At 34.8% G+C, this 11784-nt stretch overlaps 1 non-coding gene across 1 annotated transcript; it reads right to left on the minus strand.

Annotated features, from left to right (window-relative positions):
* Window positions 1-351: 351 nt before the first annotated feature.
* Window positions 352-458, minus strand: LOC141565162 (U6 spliceosomal RNA). The gene has a single exon (XR_012488863.1). It is a non-coding gene; the product is annotated as a U6 spliceosomal RNA (small nuclear RNA).
* Window positions 459-11784: the final 11326 nt, after the last annotated feature.

The following is an 11784-nucleotide window of genomic DNA, read 5'->3' on the forward strand; positions in this document are numbered from 1 at the left end:
ACTTGGTGCATTTATGTTTAGTACTGATATTGCTTCATTATTTATGGTATCCTGTAACAAGATGTAGTTTCCTTCCTTATCTCTCTTAATTAGATCTATATTTATTTTTGCTTGATCTGAGATAAGGATGGCTACCCCTGCTTTTTTTACTTCACCTAAAGCATAATAGATTCTGCTCCAGCCCTTTACCTTCACTGTATATATCACTCTACTTTAAATGTGTTTCTTGTAAACAACATATTGTAGGGTTCTGACTTTTAATCCAGTCTGCTATCTGCCTCTGTTTAATGGGAGAGTCCCATTCACATTCACAGTTAAGATGACTAATTCTGTATTTCCCGCCATACTTTTAAAAATATGGGACATTTCACGAATTTGCGTGTCAACCTTAAGCAGACGCCACGCTAATCTTCTCTGAATCATTCTACTTTTATTATATGTGCTGCCAAAGCAAGTACCAGGTCCAGCTTTTTAAAAATTATTATTAACTCAAAATGTGAAGATGACTGAAACAAGAAGAAGAAGAAAATAGATGTTCAATATGAAGGAAATAAAGGAAGGGGAAAAAACTAGGAAGCTATAGTATGGGGAGGATAGGGAGAAATATAGAATCTAAGGAGGGTTATTGAGAAGGCAGCTGATAAGAATCAGGCAGTGAGAGAATGAATATGGAAATTGTCAAAGTTCTAAAGAGGATTTGTAACTGGAGATGTAGAGAACAGGAAACATGTTAAAGGGGCCTAGGAGTCTGGAAATCTGTAGGGGTTGATTTGCAGGCAAATAATACTTTGGAAGAAGCTAATGGCTCCTGAAAGCTAGAATTCTGGAAATATTGAAGAGAGATAGTAACAAATTCTTTCAGAGAAATGTAGAATTTGATCTTACCTTTCTTATCCATCTTGTTTCTTTCTTCAAATACAGTTTTGTTATTATTCAGTCATTTTTCATTCATGTCTAACTCTTCATGACTCCATTTAGGCTTTTCTTGGCAAAGATAATAGCAAAGAAAGTTTGCAGTTTGCTTCTCCAGTTCATTTTACAGATGAAGAAACTGAGTAAACATGATTAAGAGGCTTGCCTACCATCATACAGTAAGTGTCTGAGGTTATTTTTGAACTCAGGGAGATGAGTCTTCCTCAATCCAGCCCTGGCATTCTATTCACTGTGCCACCTATATTCCACTGCACCACCTAGTTGCCCTCCTCAAACCCATACAAGTCCTTCTTTATTGACAAGTATACTACACCCCCAACATTATATTCATTCAAGCTCATAGAAATTCTTATACCTTGAAGTCTAGAATCTGGTACAATGTAGGTATTTAATAAATGCTCGTTAATCTGATGACCAATTTTGATAGACCTAATTCTTCACAACAATACAATGATTTAAGACAATTCCAAAAAATTCATGATAGAAAATATCATTCACAATAAAAGAAAGTACTATGAAGTCTTAATGCAGATTGAAGCAAACTATGTTCACTTTTTAAAAATATGTTTTTCTTCAAGGAATGGGAAACTGAGTGGATGCCCATCAGTTGGGGAATGGCTGAATAAATTGTGGTATATTAATATTATGGAATATTATTGTTTTGTAAGAAATGGCCAACAGGAGGATTTCAGAAAGGCCTGGAGACACATCAACTGATGCTGAGTGAAGTGAGTGGAACCACAAGAACATCGTGCATAGCAACAAGATTATGTCATGATCAATTCTGATGGAAGGTGGTTCTTTTCAAAATGAGGTGATCCAAAGAGAGGACTGTGGGAACTGAATGTGGTTCACAACATAGTATTTTCACTCTTTTTGTTGTTGGTTGCTTGCATTTTATTTTCTTTCTCTTTTTTCCTGGTTGATTTGATTTTTCTTTGCAGCAAGATAATTGTATAAATATGTATGCATATATTGGATTTAATATATATTTCTACAATGTTTAATATATATTGGGCTACTTGCCATCTAGGGGAGAGGGTGCAGGAAAGGAGAGAAAAATTGGAACACAAAGTTTTACAAGGATTAATGTTGAAAAATTATCCATGCATATGTTTTGAAAATAAAAAGCTTTAATTAAAAAAAAAAAACAATGAGGTGATTCAGGTCAATTCTAATAGACTTGTGATGGAGAAAGTTATATGGACTGAATGTGGCTCTCACAACATAGTTTTTTTTTTCACATTTTTTGTAGTTGCTTATTTATTGCTTTTTTGTCATTTTTTTTCTTTTTGATCTGATTTTTTCTTGTGTGGCATGATAAATATGGAAATATGTATAGAAGAATTGCACATGTTTAACATAAATTGGATTACTTACTGTCTAGGGGAGAGGATGGGGGAAGGGAGGAAGAAAATTTTGGAAAATAAGGTTTTGCAAGGGTGACTGTTGAAAACTATTTTTGGATGTATTTTGAAAATAAAAAGCTATTATTTTTAAAATTTGCTTTCTCATGGCTTTTCCCTTTTGTTCTGATTCTTCTTTTAAATGACTAATGTTGGAATATGTTTAAAATGATTGTACATGTATAATCTATATCAGATCACAGGATGAAGAGAAGGAAAAAATGGAAATAAAAATCTTATTAAAATAAATGTTGAAAATTAAAATATAAGTATATACACAGGTATATGTATATATATATATATTATATTACATATATACCTATAATAAAAACAGATCTAAGAAAAAAAAGAAAAGAAAAGTAAGGAAAAAGCAATATAAGGGTTTCAGGCTACAGAGCATCTGAGTCACAAGGATTATACCCTCTTTCAAGTATCCTGACAGGTTCTGGGATGTAATCAACAAACAGACAAAAAAGTCCTTGAGAAAGCAGACAGTTGTAGCTGTAATAGCTCTTCAAATAACACTGTTTCCATCATATCTTTTCTTCCCATCCCCTAAATTAGTAACTATTTCTCATTTATAACACATAGAAATATTATTTGTGACAGTTGTTTTCAAAGTTTTTCTGGTATTTACAACAGTTCTGGAACAAGGGTTGGGATCCAGGGAAAATTTGAATCTTGGAAGAATAAGAAGACTAAACCAGAAATGTCTGATTTTTTTCCCAAATCATTTTCCAATGGTCACAGAAACTTTCCATGATCATTCACTCTTTCACACAAAGAGTTCTTATTTTTATTGGATCCCTCTAGCTGATATTCTTCTTCATCCTTGCCCTCATCAAGTGGTCATTTAGAAAGCAGGTGGTGAGGTTAGTTTAACCTAGATTTTACTTGACTTTGGAATCACAGAATCCCTGAGTTAAAAAAGACCTGGGAAATATTTTATTCTGAACTTCTTGTTTTTTCAAGAAAGAAATCTGAGGCCCAGAGGTATGAAGGGATTTTTCAAAGATCATATAGAGTTTACAGAAGAGCTGGAATTAATAATAATCGATGTCTTCTGTATCCAGTCCTCTATTTAAGAAACATCCCCCCCAAAATAGTCAAGTGTATGGAAAGAAACAGAAATTGAAGTATTTTTTGTATTCAGGATGAAAAAAGAACTCAAAAGCTGAAGAAGAATCTTTTTTTTGTTGTAAACTCAATTCTTACCCAGTGAACATACCTATTAGGAAAATTCAGCATCACATACCTATGAAATGCTAGCATAATTGTGTATTTCAAAATTGAAAAAAAATAGTATAAAATCATAACTAGCAATTTCTTCACCTGGGGCAAAGAAAACTGAGGAGAATGATATATCAGGAGCTTGAATAATGGCACTGCAGAGTTGGTAGCAGCATTAAGCAGAAGTTCAAAGCATATAGAAATCATCAAGTAGGAGATAGCTCTGGCAGGGAGGGATTGTGCTCACCCTGACCTTCCAATCCCAGCAGACACTGGCATCCTAAGACAAATCCCCACTCTGAGTTAGCTTTCTGCCTATGAACATAAAAGAGTTGTTTTACTACTTTTATGGGTTTAAAGATACTCTTAATAAATCGACATTTAAATCTTAGAAACTAAACTAAGACTTGGTACTTTGAGGTAGGCAAAACTGGGCAGTGTTATAGGGCTAAACTTGGAAGTAGAAAGTTTTAATTTCCAATTCCATCTGAGAGCCTCTGTTTTTTCACTTGTAAAATGAGTAAAGTTCCTGTAAAGTCCCTTATAACTCTAAATCTCTAGACTCTGTTCCATATAGATAATACAAAGTAGGACAAGATCTGATTTCCATATCCCCACAGGTTGTTTTTTGTTTGTTCTTCATTTTTGACCAACAAAGACCTCACAGGATGATGTCTTGACTTACTCATGTATGGGAGTTAAGTGAGACAGTGTTGCATAAAGTTGTCAGTATGGTGCCTTCATAGGTATTTAAAGCTTTAAAGCCTACCTGGGCATTCAAGAGAGAGCTGGAAAGCAGAAGTTAGCTTGGAACTCAGCATCCCCCTTCAACTTTCTATCCCAGAAACTTTCAAAAATTGAACTGGACAAACTAAAAAACTATTAACTTAACCTGGAACCTAAAAATAACTAAAAGTCCTGGTGAATTTGAATTGTAGGTCATGTGCTAGCAAATTGTTCAAAATGTTCTTCCCAGTTTACCCAGCAATTTGTTATGACTGGTCGTGACAAAGGATGAGTTGAGAGACAAAGAATTTACAATTATATCTCCCTTTTCTCTTTTTAAATAATATTTTTTCCAATTACATGTAAAGGCAATTTTAACATTTAAAAAAATTTTGAGTTCCAAATTTTCTGCCTTCCTCCTTTCAAATAATAAACAATCTTATATAAATTATATATATATATATATGCAATCATCTAAACATATTTCCAAATTAGTCATGTTGGGAAAGAAGAAACTGTATGTTTCTTTTTTAAAAGTTTCTAAAGAATCCCTTTTAAGAATTAAATCTGTCTTACTTAAGATTTTTTGAGGTAAAAAATACCATACTCTGAGGACATTACATGTTCTCAACAATCCCCTTCCTATATTTTACAATAATATAAGGGCACTAAGTAATATCCAAATTAGATATGGTAGATGAAGGACTGGTCTTAAATTCAATTCAAGTCCTGACTCTGATACCTGTTAAGGTGATGGCCATAAACCCAGTTTTAGATTTCTCAGCACTCTGAGGATATTCTCTAAGATTAGAAATTGCAGATGTTACCACACAAGGATTTCCCTACACTGATGGAATAATAGTCTGGACATTTTTTCCTTTCTCATCCACTATCCCATCCTTGCCTCCCCCTCCAAAAAAAAAATAAATAAAATAAAAAAATCTGAACTTCTCTGTTCTAGAGGTCTAAGGACTTGTTTTCTATTGTTAATTCTAGTACCCAGCATGTCAGCAATACAAGAATGACAACTAAAGCATACATAAAATGATGCTTGGTGGGTCAACAAAGTCACATGAACTCAGCCAAAGTTACCTCCTGCTGCCCTCCAATATTCATTAGAGATGGGGATCAAATATAACATGACAAAGAAAGGACAAATTCATAGGCATGAAACTAAGGGCAGACTCTCACCATCTGACACACCACACCCTCCCTTCTCTGGCCCCTCAGTTATCATATAAAACCAGTAGTAGGTATGTGGATTCTGGCTGCTTGCCTCAATGTAGGAAAGAAAGGTTATTGCTATGGAAAAACTAACAGTTTTTTCCATTGGAACAGTGACAGGACCAAGGGAACTTTTTGTCTTTAGTGTTAGAATACTGTACTCTGTTGTCCAATTCATATGTAAGGTGTATGGCTTCCATATAAGATATTTATGTCCAAATGAAATATCTATATGCATAGAAATGTCACTTGAGGGGAGACATTGATAGATATCTCTATAATTCTGCTCATTTTTTTCCCAAGGAAAGCTTCAATTCCTTCCTAGAGATAAAGAGCCATATAGCTAGCTTCTCTTTTCTTCTTTTGGAGAGGGGTATTATCCTACAATTTCATCTTCTTACTCCCCTAAATATTGCTTGTCTGGAACATGTTTGGTTCATAACAAAATTCTGCTTTCCTCACAAGGGAGGGAGGACCCCCTAAACTTATACCCATAGATGGCCCCTTCCAATCAAACACTGATTATACAACAAAACTGTCATAAATAACGAATACAGAATAAACCTTTTAATCCATGCTGATAACAAAAAGAAATTAGAAAAAATCCCCAAATTAAAATATGCCAGAAAATGCAAAAAGGAATTGAGTTCTTTAACTGGGAATGAGACAGATCTCGTTCAAACAAGAAAGATCCCAATCTTATTGAGGGGAAATTTCCCAAAGTATCTAGGGAGAGAAGATGGAGATAAGGCATGTTGAAGAGCTGGATTCCCTTACATGTCTGAATGAGAGTTTTCTTTCATTTTCCTCCATGGAGTCAATCTTGAAAAGTGTCTGAATCTCCCTCAAGAAAGTAATAAAGAATGCATGTCTTTTCCCCCCTTCACAGACATGCAGTGTTTTCTGGCCTTCTTTCCTACAATTAAGAAAATTGTAAAAATTGTAAAAAATGCTCCAGATTGGATTGAAAAGCAGAGTTCCATGTAAATTGGTCTGTACCATTTATAAACTGAGTCCAAGACTGGCAGTGTCTTGTCTACATATTCTCAAAAGAGTGGAGATTTCTGGATGAGGAACCCATTACTCTATGCTGTTCTGTAGACAATAGGAAAAACAAACAAACAAAAAAAAACAAAACAAAAAAAAAAAAAACACCATGAAACTGGTTTGAATGGTCAGTTTATGAGAGGAGCTCATACTATGTCCCCAGGCTAGACTAAGTGGTTATCTGAAAAGGTTGCCTTGAAGTGTCCCCATATTCACTCTTCAAGAATAATACCCAGAAAAGCAGGAATTGCCTTCTCCCAACACAACTTTAGCAGGGAGGGAACCCTCTGCCTTTCCACAGGGAACAGAGAAAAGGCAGAAGAGCTAAAATTTTAAGAGATTGAAAGGGGGGGGGAGAAAAGAAAATTTTCCAGATATCCCAGAGTTTTCCTTTTTATTTGCATCGGTACCAAAAGGGGAAAAGTAAAAGTCCTGAATATGGAGTCAAATCTCCTGCTTAACCTTTATGACTTTGGGCAAGTCACAAACTTTCTGTGCCTCGATTTTGACTAGCTGTTTTCTAAATTCCCTTCCAACTCTAAATTTGTAATCTCAAATATGATTGGAAACTTTGACTTTCAGGAATACATCCTCCCATCCACCAGCACCTCCGATCTGGCATTCTCTCTCTCTGTCTTTCTGTGTGTCTCTGTCTGTCTGTCTATGTGGGTATTCTTTCTCTTCTCTTCTCTCTGTCTTTCTGTCTCTTTCTAACCTCCTCCTCCTCCTCCTCTTCCTCTTCCTCTTCTTCTTCTTCTTCCTCCTCTTCCAAGAAAACCCCAAAGGAGTCACAGAGTTGGGCAGGTAGGTAGTACAGTGGATAGAGCACCAGCCCTGAAGTCAGGAGGACCTGAGTTCAGACACTTAATACGTCCTAGCTGTGTGACCCTGGGCAAGTCACTTAATCCCAATTGCCTTAGCAGAAAAAAAAGATTGTACAATGACTGACTGAACAAGGAGTAAGGTACTATGGAAAGGCAAGAGAGGGTCAGATGATGAAAGGCTTTGAACATCAATCAGAGAATTGTATATTTTATCTTGGAGATAATACAAACCACTGAAAAATACCTTAACAATTTATCTTCCTATAGTCAAGATGGTAATGAGGCCCTGTGAACTTGGCTAGGTTGGTCACCAGTGAACAGATAAGATCACCTTGTTGATCTTTATTAAAATTCTTACTTCATCCAAACTGTTTGGTTTTTCCTTCTCAAAATGGTTTTCTAGAGCCTAGTCACCAAAAATTAATTTTCCTAGCAACTCTATAGTATACTCGGTTCAATGGAGGAATGACACAGAACCCATTTTCCCTTGGCATCTGATGGCAAGCTTTTCCTGATAGACTTAATTTATGTACTTTTTATTTCATCTAATTAGTCTTAGATTGCTCCCTTAAAAGCACTATAAATATAGCACTACTGCCTTTCCTTAATGCATGTGATGTTCAAAAACTTGGTTAAAAGTGGACTGCATTATTAATTTAGAAATACATAAGGCTTTTCTCAGCAAGTTATTCCTTTTCCAATTATCCCTCATAGTACTTTGTGCCAATAAATCATTTATCTGTTCTTGCCTCTCAATAATTCAAAAGATTTGCGATTTCTTAGGTGGTATTCCAAAACTACTAACATAGGTCAGAATTCTTCCGAATCTGTTATGAAACATGGTGCTTTCATGAGTTAATGGACTCTCTCCCCACTACCCCTCTGTTGTGATTGCTGTTCTTCTGTCATTTTCAGTCATATCCTCGTTTAGGTCTTTATTACCTCATTTAAGGTTTTCTTGACAAAGATAGTGAAGTAATTTTCTGTTTCCTTCTCTGGAAACTGAGGCAAATGGGGTTAAATGACTTGCCCAGGATCACACAACTTGGAAGGGTCTGAGAGTAGATTTGAATTTATAAAAATGAGTCATCCTGAATCCAGACCTGGGATCAGATATACTGTGCCATATAGCTCTGCCTTCTTCCCCTTTCCTTCATCTGCCCCCCACAAATCAGATCCTTGTTAATACAACTGAACTGAGCTAATGTAGTCCCCACATAAAAGTCTGTCAATAGCCCTTTCCAGTTTTCCTATTTTCTAGTTTGGTAAAACCTTCCAGGGCTCAGGTCCCACTGGTATAAATTTTGAGAAACGAGGGCCTCCTCTATCACACAATGAATCAATCAACTAGCATTTATTAAACAGTTTCTATGTGCCAGACACTGTGGAGGTGCTTATGAGGCAGAAATAATAGCTAACATTTATAGAGTGCTTGGAAATTTGCTGAGTTTTATGTATTTTATGTTCTCACAATAACCTTATGAGGCAGGCACAAAAAGATTTATTATCCCTATTTTACAGACAAGGAAACTGAGGCTGGGATAGGTTGTTACTTGCCACAATAAGCTTGGGGTAAAATTTAAAGCCAGCTCTTCTTGTCTCCAAGTTCCACACTCTGTCCACTATACCACAAAGAATTTAAGTCAAGGATTTCTTTATTCCCTGTGTTTATAGATTACCTATTATCCAAAGAACTTTGAACCATTAAAACCTCTTATAAAGCAAACTTTTAAATACAAGTTGTTAATACTTTTAGAAGTGCAAATTCAAACAATTCTGAGAAAAAATCTTATAACCATCATAATGTTAAAGAACACTTAAATTCCATGTTCATGAGAACATGGAAATAGTCATGCTTAACCTTCTTGGTGGACCTTGGAATTGATATTGCGTTTCTGAAAAGTAGTCTGGACATATTATGCCAGCAGAATGAAAAAACAAGTCCTCCAACTTCTGGCACACACTTGAATCAATAGGCAAAACTTCAGAAGATATCATCAAGAATGAAGCTCTCACTGGGGACTTTGCCCTCAGTAATCTCACTAGTAGGATTATATTTTAAGGTTCTAATTTAAAAAAGAAATAAAATGCCTAATTTTATTAAAATATTCATGTTAGCTTTTATTTTTTAAGAAAGAAACTGGAATTAACTTTTTTAATTAAAATTTTTTATTTTAAAAATATATACATGGATAATTTTCAACATTCACTCTTACAAAATCTTCTCAATATTTCTATACATATTTCCACAAATATGCTGCATAAGTAAAATCAGATCAAAAAGGGAAAAAATGAGAAAGAAAACAAAACACAAGCAAACTACAACAAAAAGAGTGAGAATGCTATGTTGTGATCCACACTCAGATCCCACAGTCCTCTCTCTGGGTCCACATGGCTCTTCATCACAAGACCATTGGAAATGGTCTGAATCACCTCAATGTTACAAAGCCAGGTCCATCAGAATTGATCATCACATAATCTTATTGTTTAGCTAACAAGAGGAATAGAGAGGGATTTAACTATTGTGGTAAGTGTTAATATGCCATCAGGGTCTGGTTGGGCACATTATGGGAAAAAAGGAGGAGAGATCTCAGATGGTGAAAGCAAGCAGCAAGAAACAATATCCATAGGCTATGAGCTAATAGATATGGGTATCCTTCCTAAAAAAATTCTGTCTCTTAAATTACATGGCAAGTACCAGAAACCAGGCTTTGGCTTTTACTCCCAGATTAAATATGAAAGGCAGGTGTTTATAGCTTTCACTCTTGGAATGTTATAAATAAAATGCCAACTCATATTCCATAGGGGAGGAGGAATAAATCTCTAATGGACAAAGATCCAAACAGAAGCAGTTCAGAATGTCTTACATATATGTGTGTGTGTGTGTGTGTGTGTGTATGTATATATACATAACATATAATATATATATATATATATATATATACATATAAATACATTTGTGAATGTATAAATTCCATAGCAAATGATATCATTTGTATTCCAGAATAAGAAAGAAAGAATTACAATTTTGTAAGAAGCAAACTCATAGCCTGCATCCATGTAAAGGGCCCACCCTGACAGAATCACATATCCTTCCATCCTTGAAGTGTATCAACATAATGGAATATTACCGAACCATAAAAAATGATAAATACAAAGAACCAAAAATGAAAAGTCATATAAACTGATGTAGAGCAAAGAATAAATTAGAACAAAAAGACACACATTGTCTGATTTTGTAAAAAAAAAAATAATAATAATAACCAGAAAAAGAATCTGATACACAGAAGAAAGATCTGAAGGGAACTCTAAAGCAAATAAGTCTGTTATTGTTATATTTTTAAAGTTTATATAAATGCATTCTTTTAAAAATAAACTAAATAGCTTGATGTTTATGGTTTTGTGTATGATTTTATTTTATTTGAATGTTTCCATTGATGGCTTTTAAGTTTATAATAAAAAATGATTTCTAAAAATAAAGTACATTTGTATAAAATCAAGTCCTTAGCTTTGTTAGGATCTTGGTATTGAAAGTTAGCATAATTCAGTGTTAGAGATCTGGTTATGGAGGATGAGAAGATGGAGTGTAGAATGTGGGAATCAGAAAGACCTCTATTCAAAGTCTATCTCATACACTTACTAGCTGTGTGATCCTAAGTGAGCCATTAAATTTCTATTTCCACTTCTATTTAAAAAAAGGTGGAGGAAGGGGATTAAAAGTATTGGATTCAATGGGCAACTAGGAGGCATACTGAATAGAGTGTCAGGCCTGGAATCAAAAAGACTCATCTTTGTGAGTTCAAACCCAGCCTTAGATACTTACTAGCTGTGTGACCCTGGGTAAGTAACTTAAATCTGAAACGGCAACTCATTTCAGTATCTCTGCTAAGAAAGAGAGTCCCAGGGGATCTAGACTAGAAATCAAACCTTAATATATACCGCTTATTTTATCTCCAAAAAAATTATTCAACTTCTCTGGGGCTCAGTTTCCACATCCACCAAATGAAAGTGTGGAGTTTTAAGGTGGTTCTAAAGTGTGGAAGAAGAAAATAACAGAAAAAAACATTGGAGAAATATTTTTAAATACACAGAAGAAAGTTCAGAGAGCAGTTCAGTAGAACAGTTTTGTTACAAACATTTAAAAAACTGTATATACTAGAAATCAACGGTTTCACATACAATCCTCAAGACTATCAATTTCATAACAAAAAAAAACCCATTTAATTGAAAGATTGGACTAAATTACCTGTAAGGCTTCTTCTATGACCATATGACTTTTGATGAATAGGTCCTCAACCTTGAACAAAGATGAAGCTGAGATGAGGAAGGAGTCAGAGATTGTTGTTAAGCACATAAGCTTTTCTCAGGGATACACACTTTTTAGAGTAATGCAA

The sequence above is a fragment of the Sminthopsis crassicaudata genome, chromosome 3 (genome assembly GCF_048593235.1).
Source record: "Sminthopsis crassicaudata isolate SCR6 chromosome 3, ASM4859323v1, whole genome shotgun sequence".
NCBI lineage: Eukaryota > Metazoa > Chordata > Mammalia > Dasyuromorphia > Dasyuridae > Sminthopsis > Sminthopsis crassicaudata.